This window comes from Ambystoma mexicanum, chromosome 7p (genome assembly GCF_040938575.1).
Source record: "Ambystoma mexicanum isolate Mex_15411 chromosome 7p, UKY_AmexF1_1, whole genome shotgun sequence".
NCBI lineage: Eukaryota > Metazoa > Chordata > Amphibia > Caudata > Ambystomatidae > Ambystoma > Ambystoma mexicanum.
Window position 1 is genome coordinate 718,101,459 of NC_090939.1, and position 23,772 is coordinate 718,125,230.

General features: G+C 48.0%; 1 long non-coding RNA gene across 1 annotated transcript in view; it reads left to right on the plus strand.

Annotated features, from left to right (window-relative positions):
• The window catches only part of LOC138525558 (uncharacterized), an 89,519-nt gene extending 69,084 nt beyond the window's left edge, over nt 1–20,435 (plus strand). The window contains exon 3 of the long non-coding RNA XR_011283356.1: nt 19,845–20,435. This is a non-coding gene — a long non-coding RNA (uncharacterized lncRNA). The remainder of the gene's footprint in view (nt 1–19,844) is intronic.
• Nucleotides 20,436–23,772: the final 3,337 nt, after the last annotated feature.

Sequence of the window (23,772 nt, forward strand, 5' to 3'; positions counted from 1 at the left end):
ACTCTGTCCCTGTGCAACCCTGGGCTCTTCCTTCTTGTGGTTAGCCGTACTTTGTGTTTTGTGTGCCTTCTCAAGGTCGCTTTCAATTACAGTTACTGTTTTCTGTGAACGGTGTACCATTAGGCTCTCTCCAATTCTCTAGGTTTCCATCCACTACTGTATGGTGAACCGTGTCCCAACAGGCTCTCTCCCACTCTCTGGGTCTCCACCCAACTGGGTGTACCGTTGTACTGTTGTGTGTCACCTGTCTGCTCCTCCTGTGTGTTCCCTACTGTCTGACCCCCCTATGCGCATTCTGCCTTGTACGACGCTGGGCTGTGCATCTCTGCTTTTTCTCTTTTGCTCCCACCTCCTACTTTCCTCCTCGCACCGTCTATGCTGTTTTTTGTTTCTCCCATCTTCTCCAACTGCCACTCTATCTCCTATCCTATCCCTCTCACTAAGTCTGGAAGGAAGAATTTCAAGAGGGACATCCTGGTCTCCAACCAAGGTCTTCCTATTGCTGATAACTACACCAGTGCTTCCACCAGACAGACTCTCACCGACATCCTCTTTGTCATTCCCTCACCAGAACTACGGACCCCGTATGGTCTCAGCTCACTGTCCTATCTCTTTCTCTACCATTAATGGTGGCACTCAGTGGGAAGTCCTCTTGGCCTTCTTCTACTCCTCCAAGACCATCATTAATGTCTATCTGAATGCCCAATGTCCTCCTTTTTGATAGATGTTGCTGCATCTTATCAACTTCCTTCCCCTGCTACTCCTACAAGCACCTCTCGGGCTCTGAACCTCCTTTTTCTGCCACCTCTCTGCTACCACCTATGCCCACTCTCAGGCCCCTCTTCAACGTCTGCTGGGTGTACCTCAAAACTGTGCCCCACCCCGGAAGTCTTTCAAATGTGGCAACCTGCTTCACGTCGCTACTATCAACTCTCGCTCTGCTATCAAACACTCATCTGACATATGCCACCTCTTTGAAGAACTTGGCCTGGATGTCCTCACTCTCACTGACACATGGATTATGCCCAGCTCTGTCACACGTATTGACACTCTCCTCCCTGATGGCTACAAGATCCTCTCTGAACTTAGAACCAACAGACCCATAGGTGGATTAGCTCTGATCTTTCCGGAGTGGATCCCTGCTTCTGTCATTCCTATGCAGGCCTACTCCTCCTTTGAATGCCTGGTCCTTGGTTCTCTCTGACTGTGGCCATCATCTACAGGCAACCTGGCCAGGATTCCCTCTTCCACTCTGAGTGGGCTGACCTCTCATCTTCTCTCCTTGCCTCCTCTACCTCTCAACGTCTCCTCCTATAAGACCTCAACATCCACCTGAATGCTTCTAATCATTTGCTCTTCCACAACCTCTGAAACACTATCTCTCTTTCCATTTTACCCTCTGGTCCGACACACTCTGACGGACACACCTTGGATGTTATCATCTCCTCAGACATCCCCCTCTCTAACCCTCTCGCCATTCATCTCTCTTGGACTGACCACGTTCTACTCTCCTCTCACCTGAAACTCTCTGCCCCGGAGTGTTAGCCCTCCCCAGCACTGCCACCTACCATCTCGGTCATTCAACCCATGAAGCATGTGTCAGTGGAGGCATTTGTCGCTACTTTCTCTGCTCCTCCAACGCCTGCGGCTGTCTCACTCTGACACAGCCCTCTCTAGCCTGCATCTTTCAATCTCCAACACTCTGGACATCCTTGCCCTTGCCATGAGAATCCATCTGAAGCCTGCCCACAAGTACAACTCCTGGTTTGACTCTGACCTCGCCGCCCTGAAACGCAAGTGCAGGATGGCTGAGAGGAAGTGGAGGGCTTTGGGCGCATCCTCTGACAAACTGGCCTGCCGCCTGCTGCAAAGGCAATACAGACTCTCTGTCCTGTTCAAGAAGAGAGTCCCTATCCAAAGCTGTGCCTTTGTGGCCTCTAACAACACGGCCAAATCTTTAAAATCATCAAGGAGCTGGAAAATCCTTCTGCAGTCTCCACCTCTTCTGTTCCCTCCCAGGCCCTCTGTACGGCTCTGGCTTCTCACTTCACCACTAAAACTCAGGACATCCTGTCCTCTCTCTCCTCCTCCTCTCCCTCTACCTCTCTTGACCCCCTAGCAGACTCTCAATCTCCTCTTTTCCCCTCTTTCTCTCTGACTGCACCTAACAAGGTTTCTAGACAAGTCTGATCTATGAAAGTGTCATCCAAAGTGGCGCTCCCCTGCTCCTCCAGAAAGATCAAAGACCACATTGACACTGTTGCTCCAGCCTTGGCCTATTTCTGAAATCACTTGTTTGTCACAGGTTCTTTCCCCTCCCTCCTTAAGCACTCCCTTGTGCACCCCCTCCTTAAAAAGCATACTGACAACCCTACCTGTCTGGCAAACTATTGCCTGATCTCTATCAATTCTTTCCTGGTCAAACTCCTTGAAAAACTAGCCATCTCCCATCTTACACTCCACACTGAATCTGTTATCTGTCTCCATGACCAGGAGTCTGGCTTCAGAGCAGCCAGAGGCATAGAAACGGCTCTCCTCAATACCTGTGAAGATATGCTCACTAATCTTGATTCCAGCCTCCCTTCTGTCCTCATCCTTCTGGACCTTTCCTCTGCTTTTGACATGGTCAATCATGCCATCCTGATCAATCGACTCCATGAGAACCTAGCCATCACGCATCAGGTCCTGGATTGGTGGACTTCCTTCCTCCTGGACTGACTCTCCCAGGTACAACTTGGGTCCTTTCTCTCCACCACTTCTCTCGCCACATGTGGTGTTCCCCAAGGTTCTAAGCTCTTACCTTGGCTCTTCAATGTCTACTTGGCCCCTTTGGCCCGCCTGATCTCTACCTTCTACTCTCACTTTCAGTGTTATGCGGATGACACTCAGCTCTCTTTCAGGCTCTACTCAGCCTCCTCCAGTGGCGTAACACAAAATGTGGGGGCCCCCCCGCGAGCCTTGCTGAGGGCCCCCCCCAACTCAGCAACAAATCACTGGTCGTGCCTCACTCTGGGCTGGCCTAGATTACCACGATTGTGCAATACGCGCAAACGTGCTGCTGCAGGGATATACTGCACACTGCACTACGAGAAAGATATAAATATGTGTTTTAGTGCGATATACAGCACACTTTCTAAGAAAAATTGGCTAAAAAGCCAGAGTGTTTGCAATTTTTTTGTAGGGTAACACCAAATCCAATGCAAGTCAACAGTGCACAGGAACATTAATGCTTTGCTATTAAAATGCCACGCCACAATGAAAACATGTCCAACTGGCTGCACAATGTAGACCAGTGTAGACATGTAATAACGTTACAGTAAAGCATGCCAGGCCAGATTTAGACATACCTAGACTGGTTGCACCAAAATGCCAATCGAAGCAATTACACTCATCAAGAAGAGAACACACATTCAAGCCCATGGCCTCTAACAGCACGGCCAAACTCTTTAAAATCTGCAAGGAACTGGTCAATCCTATTGCAGTCTTTACCTCTCCTGTTCCCTCCCAGGCCCTCTGTATGGCTCTGTCATCTCACTTCTCCGCTTAAACTCAGGACATCCTGTCCTCCATCTCCTCTTCCTCCCCATCTCCCTCTTCCTCTTCCTCTCTCGGTCCCCCTTAGGCCATCTCTACCTCTCTTCCTCCTTTCTCTTCTGACAACACCTAACGAGGTTTCTAGACAAGTCTGATCTATCAAAGTGTCATCCAAACAGGTGCTCCACTGCTCCTCCAGAACCATCAAGGACCATATTGACACCCTCACTCCAGCCTTGGCCGATTTCTGTAATCACTCTTTCGCCACTGAAATGTTCCCCTCTCCCCTTAAGCACTCCCTTATGCACCCACTCCTCAAGAAGCCGTCTGCTGATCCTGCCTGCCCGGCAAACTATCACCCAATCTCCATCACCCCTATCGCCCAATCTCCATCACCCCTTTCCTGGGCAAACTGTTGGAAAAGCTGCCCATCTCCCAGCTTACTCTCCACACGGAATCTGTTGGTTGTCTCCATGACCTTCAGACTGGCTTCAGAGCTGACAGAGTCATGGAAACTGCTCTCCTGAACACCTGTGAAGATCAGCTCTCTAACCTTGATTCCAGCATTCCTTCTGTCCTCATCCTCCTTGATTTTTCCTCTGCTTTCAACACGGTCAACCACGCCATCCTGATCAATCGACTCCATGAGAACCTGGGCATCACGGATCAGTCCCTTGAGTGGCTGACCTCCTTCCCCTTGGACAGCCCCACCCAGGTCCAATTTGGTCCCTTTCTCTCCGCTCCATCCTCTCACCCTGGTTTTTCAACCTCTACTTGGCCCCTTTGTCCCACCTGATCTCTACCTTCTCCTCTAACGTTCAGTGTTATGTGGATGACACTCCTCTTTCCTTCAGGCTCCCCTCAGACTCCTCTCCTCTCTCGCTCATTGTTGTGCCTCCAACGATCTCTGCCTTAATGTCAGGAAGATGGAGATCCTTCTTATTTGGACTCCTGCACCTGATTTCCCTCTCTCACTCTGGCCGCCCGCTTTGGGCCCTCTTCCTTCACCTTCCTGTGAGGCAAACAACCTTGGTGTCATCTTTGACTCCACTCTCTCTATCTCTCCTCACATCTCTGACGTCGCCAAGAAGTCCCACTAGCAGCTGCACCTCCTCAAAGGGACTCTTCCCTTTCTCTCTTTCCCTCAGAAGCTCAATGTCGCCAGAGCCCTGGTTCTCTCTAGGCTGGACTACAGCAACAGCCACTTCATCAATCTGCCTTCCTCTACTGTCCACCCTCTGCAACTAATCCAGAACAGGACTGTGAGACTTATCCTTTGCCTCAAGCCTGGGGATCATATCTCTCCAGCCCTGAAATCTCTCCACTGGCTCCCACTTGCTGCAAGGATCAAGTTCAAGACCCTTTGCATTGTCCACAAGGCTTCCTGGGCCTGGGGCCGGCACTACATCCAACACTCTTTTCCAAAATATCTTTCTTCTCGAGTCCTTCGCTCAGCTACCTACAACTCTCTAAGGTATAGATGCTTCTCCAGGCGGAGGGTGGGGGGTAGATCTGTCTCCTCTGCAGGTGCCTCCCTCTGGAATAGCCTCCCTGCCCCTCTCAAACTTGAGCCAGACCACCTGATGGTCTGGAAGCAGCTCAAAACTTTCCTCTTCTCTGCTTTCTCTCTCTCCCTCCCCTGCTGGCCTACCTGACCTACCTGTCTGCTGTACCGACTGGTTGCTTGGCTACCCTCGGAGTCTCACTGAGTCCAGACTCTTTCTTGATCAGTCACCCTTGCACTGCCTCTGGGCCTACCACACACTTAGGGGCTGTAACCGTAACCCTACAGTCCCTTGTTCTCCTTGAACTACCCAGAGCCCCGCTGCCCTCGCTGCACTTACTCAGAGCATTGCTGCCCTGTTTTTCCCTCCCCTCTCCCTTGCACTTCCCCCCTCCCTTTCCCCTTGCACTTCTCTTTCTCGCACTTTCACAATCTGAATGACACAAGGCCTAGTAAGATTGTTTGTCTTGTCCTCCCTCTATCTTCCCTCGCTTGTCTTGTCACTCCTAGAAACACCTGTGTGCAGGTGCGTTATTAATGACTTTTATCATATAATTGGATCACAGATTCCCAGAAAAATATACAATGCTGCAGTAAGAAATGGCTAGACTGGCAGCACACAAATGGCAGTCTAGCCAGGTAATTCACTTAGCAGGACTGCTTTATCAGAAATGCCCAGTTAAAATAAAGTCATACCAAACTGAGGAATGACTAGACTGTATGCACCGAAATGCCTCTCAAGCCACTAATACCAAATATCATGCCTGCTTAGTCTGGACATGGACAGCCATTATGATTTGTTCCACAATCCTGCCCCCCACACATCCCCTCTCCCTCCCAACCCTGCCCCATCCTCCAAAATCCGCTCCTGGGTCTATAATTACCTTCACATCCCTCTTCCTTGTCCCAGAGCTTACATATGAGGCTCTTTGCCTCATAGGTTAAGTACTGGGATGAGAAAGAGTGGGACTAGGAGTAATGAAGATTACAGGTAGCTTAGTCAGGCATTACCTCCATGTACCTCTACCTCACCCAAGTACTTGTGTATGAGGCAGCATACCTTATACACAAGTACTGTCTCATACACACTGGGACGAGGAAGAATAGGGCTAGGAGTAATGAGTAATCAAGGCATTAAACACACGTATTGGTGCAACACCATTGAGTTGACTGGGATTCAGCACTCCCCCCACCCTGAAATTTTGGGCTATGTTGACTCAACCTGACTGACCTTCAGAGCAGTTGCCAGACAGAACAGGACACAGATGTTAAATGGCACCTGGGTTTCGCTGTTAACAAGAGCCCAGCAATTACTAACATAAAGCATTTCCCTATTAGTACCTGCATTCAAATGGCACATTTTTTAGGCAATTGAAATCGTGATGTGGGTTTAATACATGCATGCCAGGGGAGTCATTGGAAGGTTAGAGGGGGAACAGAAGACCACTCATTCTCACAGCAGTCCATAAGTGGGTGCTTTCAACCTTAAAGGAGAGAGTTAACTGCTTGTAACATTGAAGCTGCACAAGAATAGTCTCATTAAAATGCATAAAGAAATGAGATGCCCCCAAACAAATAAGTTTGTCTCTCCTCCACCGCAAAAGACATTAGCGCCTCTCCCACATTTGAAGGGTTATCCCCTGAAATGTAGTTTTGTTGCGCCCCTGAACGCAAGCACACACACCATTCACCATATAAACACACGCACACCCAGTCATCCATACATTTAAGTGTGCATTCTTTCACCATACAGGCACACCCAGGCAGCCATCCATACATTTAAGTGTGCACCTTTTCACCATACAGGCACACCCAGGTAGCCACCCGTACATTTAAGTGTGCACCCTTTCACCATACAGGCACACACACCCCGCCACCCACCAATACCTTTAAGTGTGCACCCTTTCACCATACACTCACACAGTCAGCCACCTATACATTTAAGTGTGCACCCTTTCCCCATACAGGCTCGCTCAGGCAGCCACCCGTACATTTAAGTGTGCACCCTTTCACCACACACTCCCACATGCACATGTCATGGGGTTGAGGGAAGCCCTAATACTTCAAAAAGAAATTGGGCCTCATTACAACTATGCCAGTCTGGAAACAATGGTGGCGGTAAGTTTACCGGCACTGTTGTTTCCGGACCGGCATAATTCAGCTCTGCGGGCTGTTGCCGTCCCGCCTGGCAGGTCAGACCTGCCGGGCAGAACGGCACCCACCCACAGAGTTTTCACAGAAGCACCAGCACCATTATTAATGTGCCAGTGCTTTTGTGGTCCCCATTCCCATAGAGTCCATTGGAAACGGGGACTTACCATTTGCCGGCGCTTGACTTCCCGGACCACCGGAGTTGTAATCACCCGGTGTTACCGGGATGTCGGGCACCAGTAAATTATTACGGGTCTGGCGGCAACCTGCCGCTAGCACCGGCACGGTTACCGCCAAACCCGTAATGAGGCCCATTGTTTCTTTTTGAAGTCACTCTGACTTCATAAAGAAATTATTTCCGTTAAGCAGCGAACCATAACAGAAATAATTTCTTTGTGAAGGCAGAGTGACCTCAAAAATAAACTATTTCTTTTTGAAGTCATAGGGCTCCCCTCACCCCATGACATGGAGACCTCCAGCCAGAATGTTTTTTTTGTAGTCTCTTTGCCTTCATAAAGAAGTGATTTCTGTTACAGAAATCATTTCTTTATGAATGCAGAGTAAATTAAAAAAGAAAAAAAAGATATTTTTTTGAAGAAAAAAAAATGTTTTCCTCCAGTGGGGCCCCCTCCCAGGACATGTGCTGGCGGGTCCCCTCGCACCGCGGGGGTTGCGGGGCCCCTGTTACGCCAGTGGCCTCCTCTCCTCTTGCATTCATTCCTGACTGTCCATCCGTGATTCAGGATTGGTGTGCCTCCAACGATCTCTGCCTTAATGCTCCTCTGCAGATGCCTCCCTCTGGAATGGCCTCCCAGCCCCTCTCAAAATTGAGCTGCACCTCCTGAAGTACTGGAAGCACCTCAAGACCTTCCTTTTCTCCTCTGCTTTCTCTCTCTGTCTCTGTACTGCTGACCTACCTGTCTTGGCTGCTCCGACTTGTTGCTTGGTTACCCTCAGAGTCTCGCTGGGTACTGGGCTCCTCCATGATCAGTCTCCCCTGCACTGCTTCAGGCCCTACCGTGCACTTATGAGCTTTAACTGTAACCCTACAGTTCCCTGCACCCTTGCACTTACCCAGAGCTGCACTGCACTGGCTGCCCTTACGTAGAGCAATGCTGCCCTGACTGCACTTTCCCCTTCCCTCTCCCTGGCTCTTCCCACTTCCCTTCCCCCTGCACTTTGCATTGTTGCACTTGCACGATCTGAATGACACAAGTCCCAGTAAGATCATTTCTCTTGTCCTCCTCCTGTCTTCTCTCCCTTGTCTTGCCACGCCTAGAAACACTTGTGTACAGGCACGTTATAAATGACATATCATATATCATACCTGTATTCAGGGGGGAGCGTTGTAATCCCGTAGTACTAGGATGTGCTGTTTGTCACTGTAATATTGGAGACATATAGAATTCTGATGTTTGGTGCGTATTTGGCGGGGTGTTCAATTAAACTCTGGAAGAAAGAATGTGATCATGTTAGTGGGTCCCCGGGCAGTGGTCCATAGAGGCACCAATGGGCATTTGGAGAGTCTATTCCATGAATTTGCATCAACATTGTGTTGTTGCACCTTAGGTAGGATACGTTTGAGAAATCCTGAAGCTCCCTGGAATTTGGTTGGTATCCCTGAAACCATAGCGCTTTGGCGTCTGGTCCTACATCATAGTGTGGCAAAAAGTAGCAGTTATCAAAGAGCAAGTTATGGTGGGGAACGATAGCAGTGGGTAATACCTCGGAGGGTTTGGCCATGGGAGAATCGCAGTGTAGCAAGATAACAGTAGCAGTCACCCAGGAGCCATCAGCAGAAGGGACGTCAAAGTGGGTTGGAATGCTTCGGGGATGCCTCAGGGCAGATGAAAAAGGGATTAAATGTGCACAATTATTAGAAATGTATATGGCCACACACTACTAAAGATGAACAAGTGGATCTGTGATCAAGTATTGTACATGTCATATCTGGGAAGACCATTCATCTTCTTCCTTGTGAATTTCTCATCCCAGAACATGGCAATTATTGTTATGTTATTGTGACTTATACCAGGCACTGCTACCATTTTCATGGTCTTCAGGCGCTCTGGTGGATCTGAAAAGGAAGGAGGGATCAGGAGGGTTAGTTAGAGGGATGGAGAGGGAAAGGGCAAGAGAGCTTTGTTGTGCTGTTGGTAGCTTCAATTTGGAAAAAAAGTGTCACTGTGTTCTGGGTTTGCTTTTAGCTGTTAAGGGTTTGGCACTGTTTTGGTGTATGAGTGTGTATGGGTCGGTTTGCCTGTCTGTGCTTAAGTTTTCAGTAATGTGTTGGGTAAAGTGTGCAGAGATCATGTAGTTTGTGGTAGTTTCAAGTTTCAGCTGTGGTAAATATATGTGTGTGTTTTGTTTGGTGGTTGAGGGTGGGTGAGTATGTAGGATACTGAACATTTTTAGTACGTTTGGTGATGAGATTGCTCTGTGTGCTTCTCTGCTATGGTTATGTTGGTTTGGCTGGGTTCATTTCCCTGTATGCTAGATTGTATTAGAAAGCTATATTTCATTGGGGTATCTCAGGTTTCTGTTCATTAGGTTTTGGTTGTTTGGGGTTTGGGTGTCTCTCCTTGTGTTGTGGTTGGCTGTTTCTCTTTAATGGTATGTGTTTCTCTTTAATGGCAACATATTGCTGAGATGCAGGTGAATGCTGATCCACCATATTTCCACTGCAAATATTGCTTTAGTTTGAGGCGAATGTCATTGCTGGGCCTCAATGTTCGGTTTGGTTTATAGATGGAGATTTTTTACTGTATGAATGCTGTTCCTGGTCCGTGGATTGCTCTGTGGGTTATGCATCATTTTGAATAAAATTATTTTTGACTGGTAGCCAGTGTAGGGTTCTCAGTGCTGGTGTGATGTTGTTCCCTCTTAGTGAGACTGAGCAGTAGTCTTGGTGCTCCGTTGAGTATTCCCTGTAGTTTTTTTCTGAGGTAATCCAGCATTCCAAGATAGATGCTGTTGGCATAGTTGTCATAATCTATTCTTGTCATGATGAGGGAGATAACGGTGAATGTTCTGTGTGGGAAGGTGAGGAATGGTAGTATCGGCTTGATTATATGTAGGTTGAAACACTTTTTCATTACTTTGCTGACTGGTGGTTTGAATGTTAAATCATTGCCTATTAATATTCTAAGGTTTAACTACTTTGGACAGTTGTGGTCGACAGGCTGTTGGGTGTAATCATGATTTCTGTTTTGTAAGGGTTACGTTTAAGGCTATTGGTGCTCATCCATTCATTTATTTCTGTGAGGACGTTGATAAGGGTTTGGCATGATTCTCAATTAGTGTTGATTTTATAGATGATGTTTGTGTCACCTACATAGATGTAGCAGGTGAGTCAATGGGTCTGATTTGCAAAAGCCTTTTTCAATTGGTAAGTACTGGCAAAAGTGAGGAACCATGTGGAACTCTGCAGGCTGTTGTGTGTGGTACTAAGTTGAAGGGGGAGAGTGACGTTGTTTCTGTTCTTTCTCTCAGGAAGAATTCTAACCATAGTTAAGCCTTGTTGCCAATTTCTATTTCTGTGAGTCTTTTGATTAGGGTTTTGTGGTGGGCTGCCTAGGCTACTGATAGGTGTAATAGTATTAGCACTGAGGTGATGTTGGAGTCCGCATTTCTTTTTAGGGCATCACAGATGGAGAGTAGCACATTTTTGGTTCCTCTGTTGAGTCTGAAACCAACTTGTCTAGGATGCAATTGGTTCCTACATGTTCCAGGATTTGTTCGTAAAAGTACCTTTCTAGGAGTTTCGCTGGGTACGGGATGTTAGATAATGGTAGGCAGTTGATTAGGTCTTCTGTGTTTCCCTGAGTGGTTTTCAAGGAGTGGTTTTATGTATGGCTATTTGAAGCTGATCAGTACATTTCCTGCTGCTAGTGAATGGTTAGAGGTTGAAAAGGTATTCTGCAGGTGTTTTTTGAATGTGCCTAGACTTATATATGTTTGGTGTGCAAGGACCTAGTGGTGAGCCTGCTCTTTTACTTTCATTCACTAGGTTGATGAATGTTTCTGTCAAAATTGGTAGTGTAGTCTTGTGGTTGGTTCTGGAGTTGGCTAGTTATGGGATGTAGCGAACCAGAAGAAGGACTCTGGCGGGAACACATTGTATTCAATACGATTTATTAATATTAAATTAAAGAAATTCCTTTCTATCCCTATGGCTAAAGGGATATTCCCCTACTTCAAAATGATTCTACAGTGCTCGTCAAAACAATACATTAAGTCTTCCTTCCAAACCTAGCTTCTATCTGGTTCTAGCACTAAAATAAACCCATCTTAAATTAAGCAGTGTAACCAGCTTCTAGAGTTTGTGTAATCTTGACTTCTCCTCAGTCTGTGAGATAGCTCTTCTTGACTTTCCTAATTATTGTCTGCATCCAAAAAGAGTACACAACAAAAAAATATGTTTCTCCAAACACCCACAAAGTCCCAAGTTCCAGAAAATATTAAAGTTATAATTTGGTGTACATAAATGGATAGATCCTTAATCCCTTTCCACCATCTGGTGTTGTCTCTCTTCATATAGTTCACTCTTAGCTTGTCACAGACTTTCTCCTCAACTTTTTCTAGTTGTATTCTTCAGGATTGACTGGATACCCTAATCTCAAACACTTATTTATCTCCCAGGGTTGTTGATAACCCCCTTCTAGATACCCTTCTCTTGGTTTGGTGTAATGTCTATAATCCGTTTGATTCGTTATTGTAACTGGGCCTTCTGTCCTTTCACAAGTGTCCTCTTTAGGGGATTGTTCCTTTTCCTTGGGCTTCATCTTCCAGTGTTGCTGATAACTCCCTCTCAGAAACTCTGTATCTGGTTTGGCATAGTGTCTATTCTTTGTTTGATTTGTTATTATAGTCAGGTCTTCTGGCCTTTCACCATACTCCGTTTGATTTATTATTATAACTGGGCCTTCTGCTCTTTCACAATTGTTCTCTTTAAGAAAATGTAATTTTTCCTTAGGGCCTTGGACCTGGGGTGGGGGTAATCCTTTCCACTTCCACTCCTCCCCTCTTGTCTCTCTCTCCACCTTGAGCACCCTGTGTACCTTCTCTGATCTAGAGCTCACTCTGCTGAGGTGGTTTCCACAAGCTCGACTTCTCGCCTTCTTTCGCTATCTGGCATTCTCCTGAGTATTGACAGCATTTCATTCCTGGCCAGCTCCTTCACTGTTGTGATCGGAGGAGTTGTCCCTCAGTTGCGGGCTGGGCTCAATGTCGTTGCTTGGGCTCACCACCCACTGCACCCTCCGGGTGGTCATGCCTCCAAACAGGGGCATGTTTTCATGGTCCTGGTCTCAACGCGGTATTGCGGTTCATTGCCTACTCAGTGGTGTCTCTCTCCTTTGCCAATGCCGTTCTCTGTAACAGCTGGTTCTGCTGGGAAGAGTAGCCACACCTTTGCATGGTGTGCGTACACCATATGTTTGCCTCTGCAGAAGTCTTCTTCTCCATTCAAGGCAGACGTCCTTCTTATCTGAAACCTGTGACCAAAAGGGGGCATGTTTTGGATGGGATCAGATGCCATATCCTCCTGGTATCCAGCATTCGCTTAAGCCAAATGTCTGTACCTGACATCAACGTTGTTTTGAGTCCCATGATGGAAGAACATATTGTTTTCTTGAATTCACATGTATGCAGATATTGTTTCCTTCATAGGGAGTTCCACATGGTAATGGAAGTCCTTGGGCCTCATTATAAGGTTGCCCGTCCAGAAAAAACTACGAGTAAGCTACGAGTTCTGCGAGCGGGTGCCTTTTCGCCCACCAGATCTGACCATGCGGGCGGAACGACACCCGCTTGCAGACCTTGACAGATGCACGGCACCATTCACGAATGGTGCAGCTGCATCCGTCCTCCCCATTCCCATTGAATCCAATGGGACTCAAATGGGAATGGGGAGTAATATTTTCCAGCACCTGGCAATGAGGAATTACCGGGACCGCCGGGGCTGTAATGCCCCGGTAAAGTCCCCATTGCCAGGCACCGAAAAAAGAATTATCCCGGCGCAAGCCATGTCGGTATTTACTGGCACGGCTACCATTGAACTCATAATGACCCCACCTTGTCCAAGTGAGGTCCAACTTTCCCAAACCCCTACTGAGGGTTTTTCTTAGTGTGTGTTTTCACCTGCATATTCTTGATGGCTTGCTGAATGCTTGTGATTATGTTTTTTTTAAATGGTTTGCTAAGTCATCGCACAGTTTTTGTGAGGATGTGGGTGTACTGTTGCAAGCTGTCTTGTTTCTTAGCTCGGTGATGAGGCTGAACATCTTCTGGGTGTTCCTTGAATTTGCGATACGGTCAGTGTAGTATAGGATTTTTACTTTCTATAGAATCATCTGCCTTTGGTCTGTTGGTGATAGTTTTTCCTCATTCTTGTTCCAGTTTCCTGTTAATTTTCTTTAGTGCTAAGAGGTGGAGTGAGAACCATACTGCAGTTGTTTACTTTACAGAGGGGGGAGAAAGTATTTCTCAGTGCACTATCCTCTTGTGTGTTTGTAATCCATTTTTGGATTTCCTCATTTCTTTCTTCAATGTAGTCAGTGGTCTAGTGGATTTCAGTCTGGTGTTTAGCTGCATGGTGTTAGTGTATTTCCAGTTTCTTTTCTGAATTGAAGGAGTTTTTGGGAGGTTGGATCACAAATGTTATTGTAAGGTGACCCCTCCAGAGAATCTGCATTGGGGATGCATTTGTAACCAGGTTTCTTTTTGCAAAAGATTGCATCTGGGGTATACCCCGCCAAGTACACCATTCCCATCACCAATTGCTATAGATGCATAGTTGATAGTTGATTAGTCACTGTTTTAGGTGAGTTGGTGATAAAGTATTCAAATCATGGGTATTTAAAGAGAAGTTTGATTTTACCATTAAAAAGTTATATAAGCAAGAGGACATATGTAAAATAATTTTGGTATTCAATTTAAAATCTTATATTTTGTTATTTAGTTTACCCTGTCCTTGAAGTAATCAACACTTTATAATGCAAATTAACATGGCAATACTCTTGGATTTCAACTTCCTGAAATACTTCGATGCTGCACTCAGAATAATGTTTCTTGGGAGAGGCAAAACGATGTAACAGTTTATAGGTTCTATCCTCTGAGCAATTGATAAAAATCACACAAAACGTGAAATTCGTAAAGACATATTAATACATATGTCCTATATTAAGATATATTGAGAGAAATTACCTAATTAAAATAGATTGAACACCTTCTAAAGGGCTTGACATACTTAGCTGCTTTGTTGATGCAGGCTCAAACGAACTCATCCTCGCGTCCAGTAAAATCACACATAGGGGTAATAGCAGAGTCATCTAAAGGCCCCCTACCACTTGCTCTTGTTCTGGAGCTGGAACACCTGGCAAACGCAGAACGAAAAGCCTCTGATCCCAGCGGAAAGGCTCCTTTGTCAATCCGCTTCCCGGTAAAGGAGAATTCAGAGGTAAAGGGAGCTCATCCCGATTGGTCCATTGTTCTAAAAATAATCATGAACCAGCTGTTCTGCTGCTCTGATAATTTACAAGTAGGCTTACCGCATTCTGAGCAGCCCGCAACTGCATCCGCAAATCCCAGCAAGTACAAATTGTATTTCAGGTACTAATTAACCTCCGTCACAGTACATAATTCGTAAGAATGCCTGAATTGTGCAGGCATTAGCTACTATCATCCCAATGCTCCAAAACGTTCAAGTCAAATGCTGCATATGAAAGAGGAAGTAAAGAAAAAAAACATGGCACCACTGTACTAGCTTTTTTTTAAGTTATCCCTTCATTTAATGTTCACACTCTGGCAGCTATTAATTACTCCCATTGGGATCTCCTGTTGATCTGTAACACACTTGGCTGCTCGGGCAACCCTTACAAGCCAGTCAAGGGATTTTGCAAAATAGCCGCCACTTTCATTTTGTATTTTTATTTGGAATCTATTAAACAATACAGATGTCCATGCTAACAGAAATGACTTCATAACGTATTTGTACAGATGAGAGAGACAGTTCCTGCGGAAGGGTGTTATACTGCTGAGCTGGGCCATTCACACGCACACTGGATGACAGACACAGGAGCCATTGCCTCTCCAACCTTCCCTTTATTCCTCCAGGCTCTTACTGATTTCTCTCTTCCGTCGCCCCTCCCTTTCCTCCCGCTTCCCGCTCCCTCCCATAGTCTCGAGCTCTCCCTCTTAAAGGGGCACTGTCCTTTTTCCCTTACAACACCTCCCCCTTGCTTAACATGAGACTTCCGAGGTTACATTTGCTCGATGAGCTGTTGGGGTCTCTTTGTGGTCCGATGGGGTCTACTTGGTTGCTCGTGGCTCTCCTCTGCCCTCTCTCGTTGCGGTGTTTCATGAGTCTCCTCTCTCTCTTTTTTCTCCATCTCGATCACCTCCCTTTCCGTTGGTTCATGCTCTTCAAAGTATAACTCGTGGAGGAGGGAGTAATTTGGCATCATATTGCTGTAGTTCCTCGTCGTATTTGTCACTTGTTCTTTGTCCCTTGTCGCTAGGATGGGATCTGCGCTGTTCGTCTGTCCTTTGGCTTTGCTTGTCTCTCCCGCATCTTGCTCGGGCACGTGGTTCTTCTTGTGGGTTACTTTGAATGATCTATAGTGGACGCTGATGAGTGCGTGCTGTAGTGCTGTCCGGTTACTGAGACGGCTGTGTCCTCTGGCGGGACTCGGTATTGTGCGGATGGTGTCCGGCACTCTGCGGTCTCCTTGGGTTGGGTCACGTTGTGACCGTCCTTTAGGCTGTTCTGTCTGTGCCGTCGTCCATTGGATGGCATGGTCTTGGGGTTTGTCTAGGGGGTATTCTTCCGCCCTTGTCTAGTACTGTTGCCTTGTACTGACGTTTCCTGTGACTTCCATTTCCCCCCCCGTACGATATTTCAAAGGGTACTGGGCAATTGCGAAGCTCATAGTCCTCTTGCAGAACGGGTGGGGTTTGTGTGCCAAGTGCCGGTCCGTCCCCTTTGTGGTGGGCTAACTCAGGGTAGAGGTGGTGTGCATGCCCGAAACCTCTGGGTGGGCTGGTGGTCATGTCCTTGATGTCTTTCCTGATGTCTAACCGTGCTCTAGGTGTACCCGGGCATCTTTCTTGGGGTGTGGGTTGGCATGCCGAGATGTGGGTGGTCCAGTTGTGCACATTCCTTGAAAGTGACCTTCCTGGCCACAGCGCCAGCATATTCGTCTAAGAGCTGGGTATGGTTGTCTGTGGGTGTTATTCCACCCTCGCCCGTGGCATTGCTCTTTGCTCGGGCTTTCTTGCCAGTGTCTTCTCTGTTTCTTCCTTCTCCAGGGTGGAGTGGGCTCGGAGTGTTGCGATTGCTTTTCCGTGAGGGCCGCGATGGTGTCGCGTTCAACTTTCCTCTCAATGGCGCCTGCCTGTGCGTCAACTCTCTCGTATGTTTTTGCCATATTCAGTATTTTCGCTAGGGGTAGGGGCTTTATGAGAAGGTGTTTCCTGAATGTTGACGAGGTGCACCCTTCTATGATCCTTAGTCTTATAGCTTCTTCATCATTGAAGTTGGCGAAGTCGCAGTCTCCTATCTTCTGCTGGAGACGTATGACGAACTCTCCAATTGATTCGTGTGAACGTTGCCTTTGTTTGTTGAATGCAAGGCGTTCGTAGTCTTTGTTGGATCCTACTATGAGTCTGTCGTTTATTGCATCGAGGAGACGTTGGTACGTGGTTTTGTCTGTGGCAGGCATTGTCTTGATGATGTCCTTTACCTCTTTTCCTACCAAATTCCTAAATATGCTGCGTTTGTTCGGCGGGTCTTTGTTCCCAATTGCACCTAGAAAGTCCTCAAATTCTTCGACCCATTCCTCCCATCTTGTTCCATGGTCGTGGTGCTGGATCAAGGCGAATGGGTTGGGCCGTCTCATGACGGTGGCATATGACGTGGGGCCCAGGTCTGCTAGGGCTTGCGCACTTGCGTCGGCGTCTGCTTGCTCTAGGTCGGTCATGGTTGCCAGTGTTTAGTTCGGGTATGGATTTGCGGTGCACTTGCGTGCGGTCTTTGGCGGCAGATCGCTGTGTTTTGGTCCTTTGGTTTGTATGGGTGGTGTTTCTTTTACTTTCGCTGTTGCCGGTCCTGTCTGGTACGGGTCTTCTCTGCTGCTGGTACGCATGAGTTTGGGCAGCTTTCCAATATCTGTCTTCTCTTTGTCTTGTGCGTGTCCTTGTGGTGGTGTTGGTGAAGTTGTGGCGGTGGGTGGTCACCATTAATTTTCCATTAGTGCGACGCCCCTCTTCACTATCACTACCTCCACGCGACCTTTGCGTTGGTCGGGGCAGCCGGGGTGTTAGCAGGGTGCCGGGTGCCCCTTTGTGTGCTGGCTCTAGTTGTGGTGGCTGGGCATTGAGGTCTGCCGCATCCGGATCCGACGTGGTGGCGCCCCTGTGTATGCTGTAGCTGCTTAGGTGTCATGGGGCACTGTGGTCACTTGTTTAGTGTGCCATGATGCGTCCATTCCTTATAGGTACTTCTGCCTGCTGGTTTGGTAGGGTATGGCCAGCCGTGTTATTCTTTGCCTCTTATTGTTCATATATTGCAGTTGAGTCGTAGTGTTTGGCCTTTATTCCTGCTGTCACGCATCATGCCCATTCTTATTTCCTTTTACGTTTTCTAATGTCACTGGGTGGGAGACACGGGGTCAATGCCGCTGGGCCATACGTTGTGGCTTGTATTATTTTAGTTTTCAATGTCACTTGTGGGAGACACTGGGTTTCCTTTGTTTGTTTTAGCTATATATATTTATTTTTTTTTGAGTGTCACTTGTGGGAGACACAGGGTTTCCCCTTTCCTTTCCCAAATGTCACTGTGTGGGAGACACGGGGATTCCCTTGTTTGTTTTGGTGGTGTTATTTTTTTTTTTTTGACTGTCACTGCGCGGGAGACGCGGGGTTTAGTACCTGCAGCCGCTGCGCACTCCTCGCGGCGTCTCGCTCTCGCCGTTGGGGCTGCTCCTGGTGGCGGCTCCGCTTCCTGCTGGGGGCCGCTTCCGCATCATCCTCTGCTGGCCAGCGATCCTCTCTGCTGTCGGCTGCGTCTGGCGGTCTTCTCCTCTGTCGGGGTGGGCTCCCGCAGCTCCTCCTTCTGCTGGGCTGCGTCCGGCGGTCTTCTCCTCTGTCGGGGTGGGCTCCCACAGCTCCTCCTTCTGCTGGGCTGCGTCCGGCGGTCTTCTCCTCTGTCGGGGTGGGCTCCCGCAGCTCCTCCTTCTGCTGCGCTGCGTCCGGCGGTCTTCTCCTCTGTCGGGGTGGGCTCCCGCAGCTCCTCCTTCTGCTGGGCTGCGTCCGGCGGTCTTCTCCTCTGTCGGGGTGGCCTCCCACAGCTCCTCCTTCTGCTGCACTGCGTCCGGCGGTCTTCTCCTCTGTCGGGGTGGGCTCCCGCAGCTCCTCCTTCTGCTGGGCTGCGTCCGGCGGTCTTCTCCTCGTTGACGGGGTTGGCTCCTGCGGCGGGGTCACACGCACCCGCTGCGTCGTCCTACTTTGGCAGCCATTACATTAGGCCATCACTGCGTTCCTCTTCTTTGGGGCCCCCTTCCTGGGCTCTTCTCACTGCGGGGAATACGGGCCCTCCTCCGGAGCTCCACACACGTTATCTTCTTTTGCGGGCGCACGGGCCCAGCTTCTGCCTGCTGGGCGCGCCGGCCCACCGTTGTTCCCGAGCACACGGGCTCCTTTCAGGGCACACGGGCCCGCCGCTCTGCTGGGCGCACTGGCCCACCGGGGTTCCAGGGCACACGGGCCCACTGTTACTGCAGGGCACACGGGCCCACCGCTCTGCAGGGCACACGGGCCCACCGTCATCACCAGGCACACAGGCCCTTGCAGGGCACACGGGCCAAGCTTGGTTGCTGGACTCACGGGCCCGTCCTCACTGCGGGCTCTCGGGCTCCCCGTTGCAGCTGGGCACATGAGCCCCTCTCGAGCTGGGCACACAAGCCCCCGTTACTGCTGGGCGCACGGGCCCTCTGTTATTGCTGGGCGCACGGGCCTCCACTGCTGCTGGGCACCCCGGCCCTTTTATCTTCCGCATGGGGTTCTTCCTTCATCATTTTCTCCACAGCGCGGGACGTTTCCCTTCGTCGCCAGTTGTTATACTGCTGAGGTGGGCCATTCACACGCACACTGGATGACAGACACAGGAGCCATTGCCTCTCCAACCTTCCCTTTATTCCTCCAGGCTCTTACTGATTTCCCTCTTCCGTCGCCCCTCCCTTTCCTCCCGCTTCCCGCTCCCTCCCATAGTCTCGAGCTCTCCCTCTTAAAGGGGCTCTGTCCTTTTTCCCTTACAACAAAGGGTGCCTTTATAACATGCAATGGTTATGGGCTGAGTGTATGCCAGGTGATGAAGGAGTGGTATAATGAGACATGCACTGGGGACAGTGAATTGGACCAGACATAAATAGCATCTGCTTTTGTCTAGATATGAGATCCCTTCCTCGGCGAGTGACCGTTGGTGGGTTTATTTCTTTCTTCACATTGCTGATAAGCCTACAGAGAATCTAAGAAAACCTTTCCACGCACACGTATGTGCAAGGTTTTAACTGAGTGCAAAATTCCCAATAATAATGTGTTAACGGTTACCAATGCGTCTATGATATGATGTGATAATACCCAGAGGTTTCTTTTGCAGACCCGGGAATCGAACCTGTGGTGCTCCGTGACGTCTTGCTCCCAAGGCGTGCACGTGGCCTCTGAGCTATCCTCCCGAAACTATGGGCGTTTCATGATTAGTCATTGGTTCTGACGTGGTTTGAATGCTCGGCTCGGATCAAGGAGCATTACTGGGAGCTGGTCTTGAATCTCACCTCCTCTGCCTTTTTGAATTGGACTTGTTTTTATTATGTATTTGGTGGTTGTTGATGTGTACTCGCTGAAAGAAATGGAACAAATGCCTACGTAGGGAATTTGCTTTACAGCTCGGTGGCTGAGAAGATCTGCCACGGCCTGAGCAAAAACATGTTATAATTCCCATCCAGGGAAAGAAGTAAACAGCTTCAATGTCCTTGACACCCAACACCATGTTTTAGTTTTCTGGCCACAATCAGTTGCACATTTGTATTAATGCAGAATTTGAAAACAAGATGCTTATTTAATTGAAGTGTGCACTACTATTTCGCTTGGCTGATGCTAATTTCTTTCATTTTATTAAAGGAGCCCGCTTTTAAAACAACCGTACAATTGTTCATTGTCTATTGCAACTCGCATCTGCTACACCTGATGTACGTGCTTTATATAGTGCAGAATTCAAAAAAATGTTGCCTAGCTTTTTGGGTCACCATAAAAATGTTACTGTCTGCTGTGGTTTTTGGATTTGTTCATATTCAAAGCGGCTTCTACTGAAATCCGGATGCCAATGCAACCCCATTTTGTGCTGTGCGTGAGTGTTTGGAAGTTTGTCTGGTCTGCCCTGATTGGCTGGCCAATGCAATTCCAATCTTGCATACTTGTGGGTTTCTGGGAGGCCCTAGCCAGACCTTGAGTGAATATGTATATCAGTGAGAGACCCTTTGCCATCCTTAGATCTATTGGAACTTACTTGGATGCTCCTCTGGTGAAATTGACGATTCCTGATGCTGATGTGACCATCTGTACAGGCTAAGTGCTGTCCTAGTGAGGAAGTCTTATGTACAGGCTTTTCTGAAAATAATGCACTGATGGCTATTGTGCTGCCTCCCTATGTTCTGTGTTGCTCGATACTGCATGTCTGCAATCCTAGTACCCTCTGGAAGCCCCCTTTCCTTACTGCTACCCTGAGGTGGGCGCCACGATTGACTGGCTGGAGTCCTGAGTGGTGTACAGCAAGTCCACCTTTGCCTACTTCTTTTGGGATGTCCTGGGCCATCTCTTGCAGGCATCCTGCCTTGAGTGATCATCCCTATTGCTATTTGGACTCTTTGTTTTCAAAGAGCTGTTTATGACCCTTGCTGGGTTCTCATCTGCTTTGTTGCTGTTGCTTTTGCTGTTGCTGCTGCTGTGGTGCTATCTTCCTATGGGCCATGTACACAGGTCACATCTACCTTATTCATTGCATAGACATGGCTCTGGTACCCCTGCAGATCTTACTTCTCTGAATCAAAGCCTCCAAGCAACTACAAGCCGAATCTGAAACTAACTTGTGCACCCACAACTCCTGGGACATTCCCATTGCAGCTAGCTCCATGACTAGGTATTCCAGGTTGCTGGAACCTAAATGCAGTGCTTCATCCCATCCTTCATTGTCTCCTTACTCTGGGTGCTTTCTCTGCCCCCCTGGGAGACAACTGTTTTAGAGGTGTGACAAGGGGTCACACACTGCAGCCGTGCTTCAATGAGTCTCTGGTCCTGGGACTATGAAATGGAACTGAGGTTTATTGTAGCTTAGGAGCATGGGCGCCGGAAGGGCGGCCCCTGGAGGTATTGTTAGTGGTAATCTTGGTTGTGACGATTTTGTTTTGGTCATTGTGCTATTGTTAGTGTCATTAAAAATGAGCATGCCGATCGAGCACATGTGCAAGGTGCTCCGGATGTACAGGGGGACGATTTTGAAGTACAACAATAAATGGGTACAGAGAACAGAAGAAAAAATGCATACTGCGTGTCCCGGGGAGGGCACGTACAATAAGCTAATAATGTAACACATGTATACGCATTTGTTGTCAACTTACAATGACAAGCAGCTAAAGGTTAGAAAAAGCATTCTAGAGTTGTGGAAAATACATGAGGAGGTTGACAAAGCACACAATGATAGTAGAAAGGAAGAGGTTAAGGCACCTATGCTGAATACAGCCCCAACCCTTTCAGAGGAGAGTCCCAACCAGGCAAATGCACAGATGCCTGTACCATTGACTGCCACAGTACCATAGCTGGAACATACCCAATACAACTGGCTGCCGGCTACACAAATTCCCGGCATGAGCCACAAGGGACCCCAAACCAAACGCATCAGGGGATCTAAAAACAAAACATGAGACCCACTCATAATGAAGATAGGGAGCAGAGCATGCAGGGACTTCGAAGCAGCATTACAGAAGACAGAGGAGGAACTAGCAGCCGTAGCATGGAGGTACATAGGGGGGCATGGAAGATGGGTCAGATATTCCTAAAAATTGGACAGCACATTCATTGCAGATGTTAAGATCGAGACAGATGAGGGAGTCCCTGTTGTGAGGGGAAATCAGGAGAGCAAGCTGGGCAAGTAAGGAAGGCACCAGAGCATAGATTACGATACCTTCTTCTCCGAAGGAGATGAGGAGCCAGAGGAGGAGGAGTGAGAGACAGGCGGGGAACAGGGAGAAATGATGCCAAGGGGCAGGCAGCATAGACCATGACCTAGGCAGATGACAGTAGCAAAAGGGAAGAGCAGAGGGAGGACACCACAGAAGAGGAAGACAGGGAGGCAGTTTCCCCAGTTACAGAAGGGCATGAGGGCACATTATGTGCCCTGGCCCAAAATAGATGGGAACAACTTAATGAAGGCAGTGCCCTCACTTACAGCAGGAGCTGGGAAATGGATACATGCCCTGGAGAAGCATATGATAGGAGTTACGTTAGCAGTGGGATATATGAAGAGCTTGCTTGCTTTAATATTAGGAGAGCAGACCAATATGATTTGTGAAAATGCAAGGTATGCACGCGTACCATTAGAAAGTCACGCACACAATGATGCTACATTTAATAACTGTTGGGCCCATGTGCGGAGGGCGCTGAGGGACACCAACCCAGCCAAAACAGTAATAGTATCGATCTTGGCATATACGATGAAATCAGATGATGACCTAGCACTTTACATTCATTGAATTCAGGAGATGTGGCGCATGGAGACAGGGGTGCACTACTGCCAGAAGGAGGTAGTATATCTGGGACAAATATTATCTTTTGAAGGGAAGAGAGGTACCCCAGGTTGAGCAGTAGAAGTTTGCAATATACCCCATCCAACTACGGTGAAAGAGATGCAGAGGTTTCTGGTTTTCTATAATTATTTAAGATCATGGATCTTTGAATACACAACATACATCAATCCCCTACTCCAGGCACTGAAAGAGGCACAGAAAACCAAAGATTCTCGTGAGTGGACAGATGAAATGACAGACTGCTTTATTGACCTCAAACTAGCAATTGCCAATTCCACTGCATTGGCATCACCAAATTACAACAAACCATTCTATTTATTCTCACACTCAAATGGCCAGGTAATGACAGCAGTCAACACTCAAAGCACAAACATGGGACATAAACCCTAGCCTATTAGAGTTGCCTTCTAGACCCAGTAATGCAATGCCCTTTTCCATGTGAACAGGCTCTTGCAGCGGCTGCATTTGCAGTGCAGACATTTTCCACAATTACAATGGGATGTTCATTCACTCTATTTGTGGAGAATGCTGTGTTTGCAATGCTGGAAAAGTCCAAATCAATGCACACCACACCGAGAGCCACAGGATATGAAGTGAAACTATCCAAACCTTCTATCCAAATTGTCAGGTGTCATGTTGTCAATCCAGTGAAATGTATGGCAAAGCCTGTGCAGCCACAAGATAAAGTGCTTGATTGTGCAGTTTATGAGGGCACATCTGTGGAAGGTA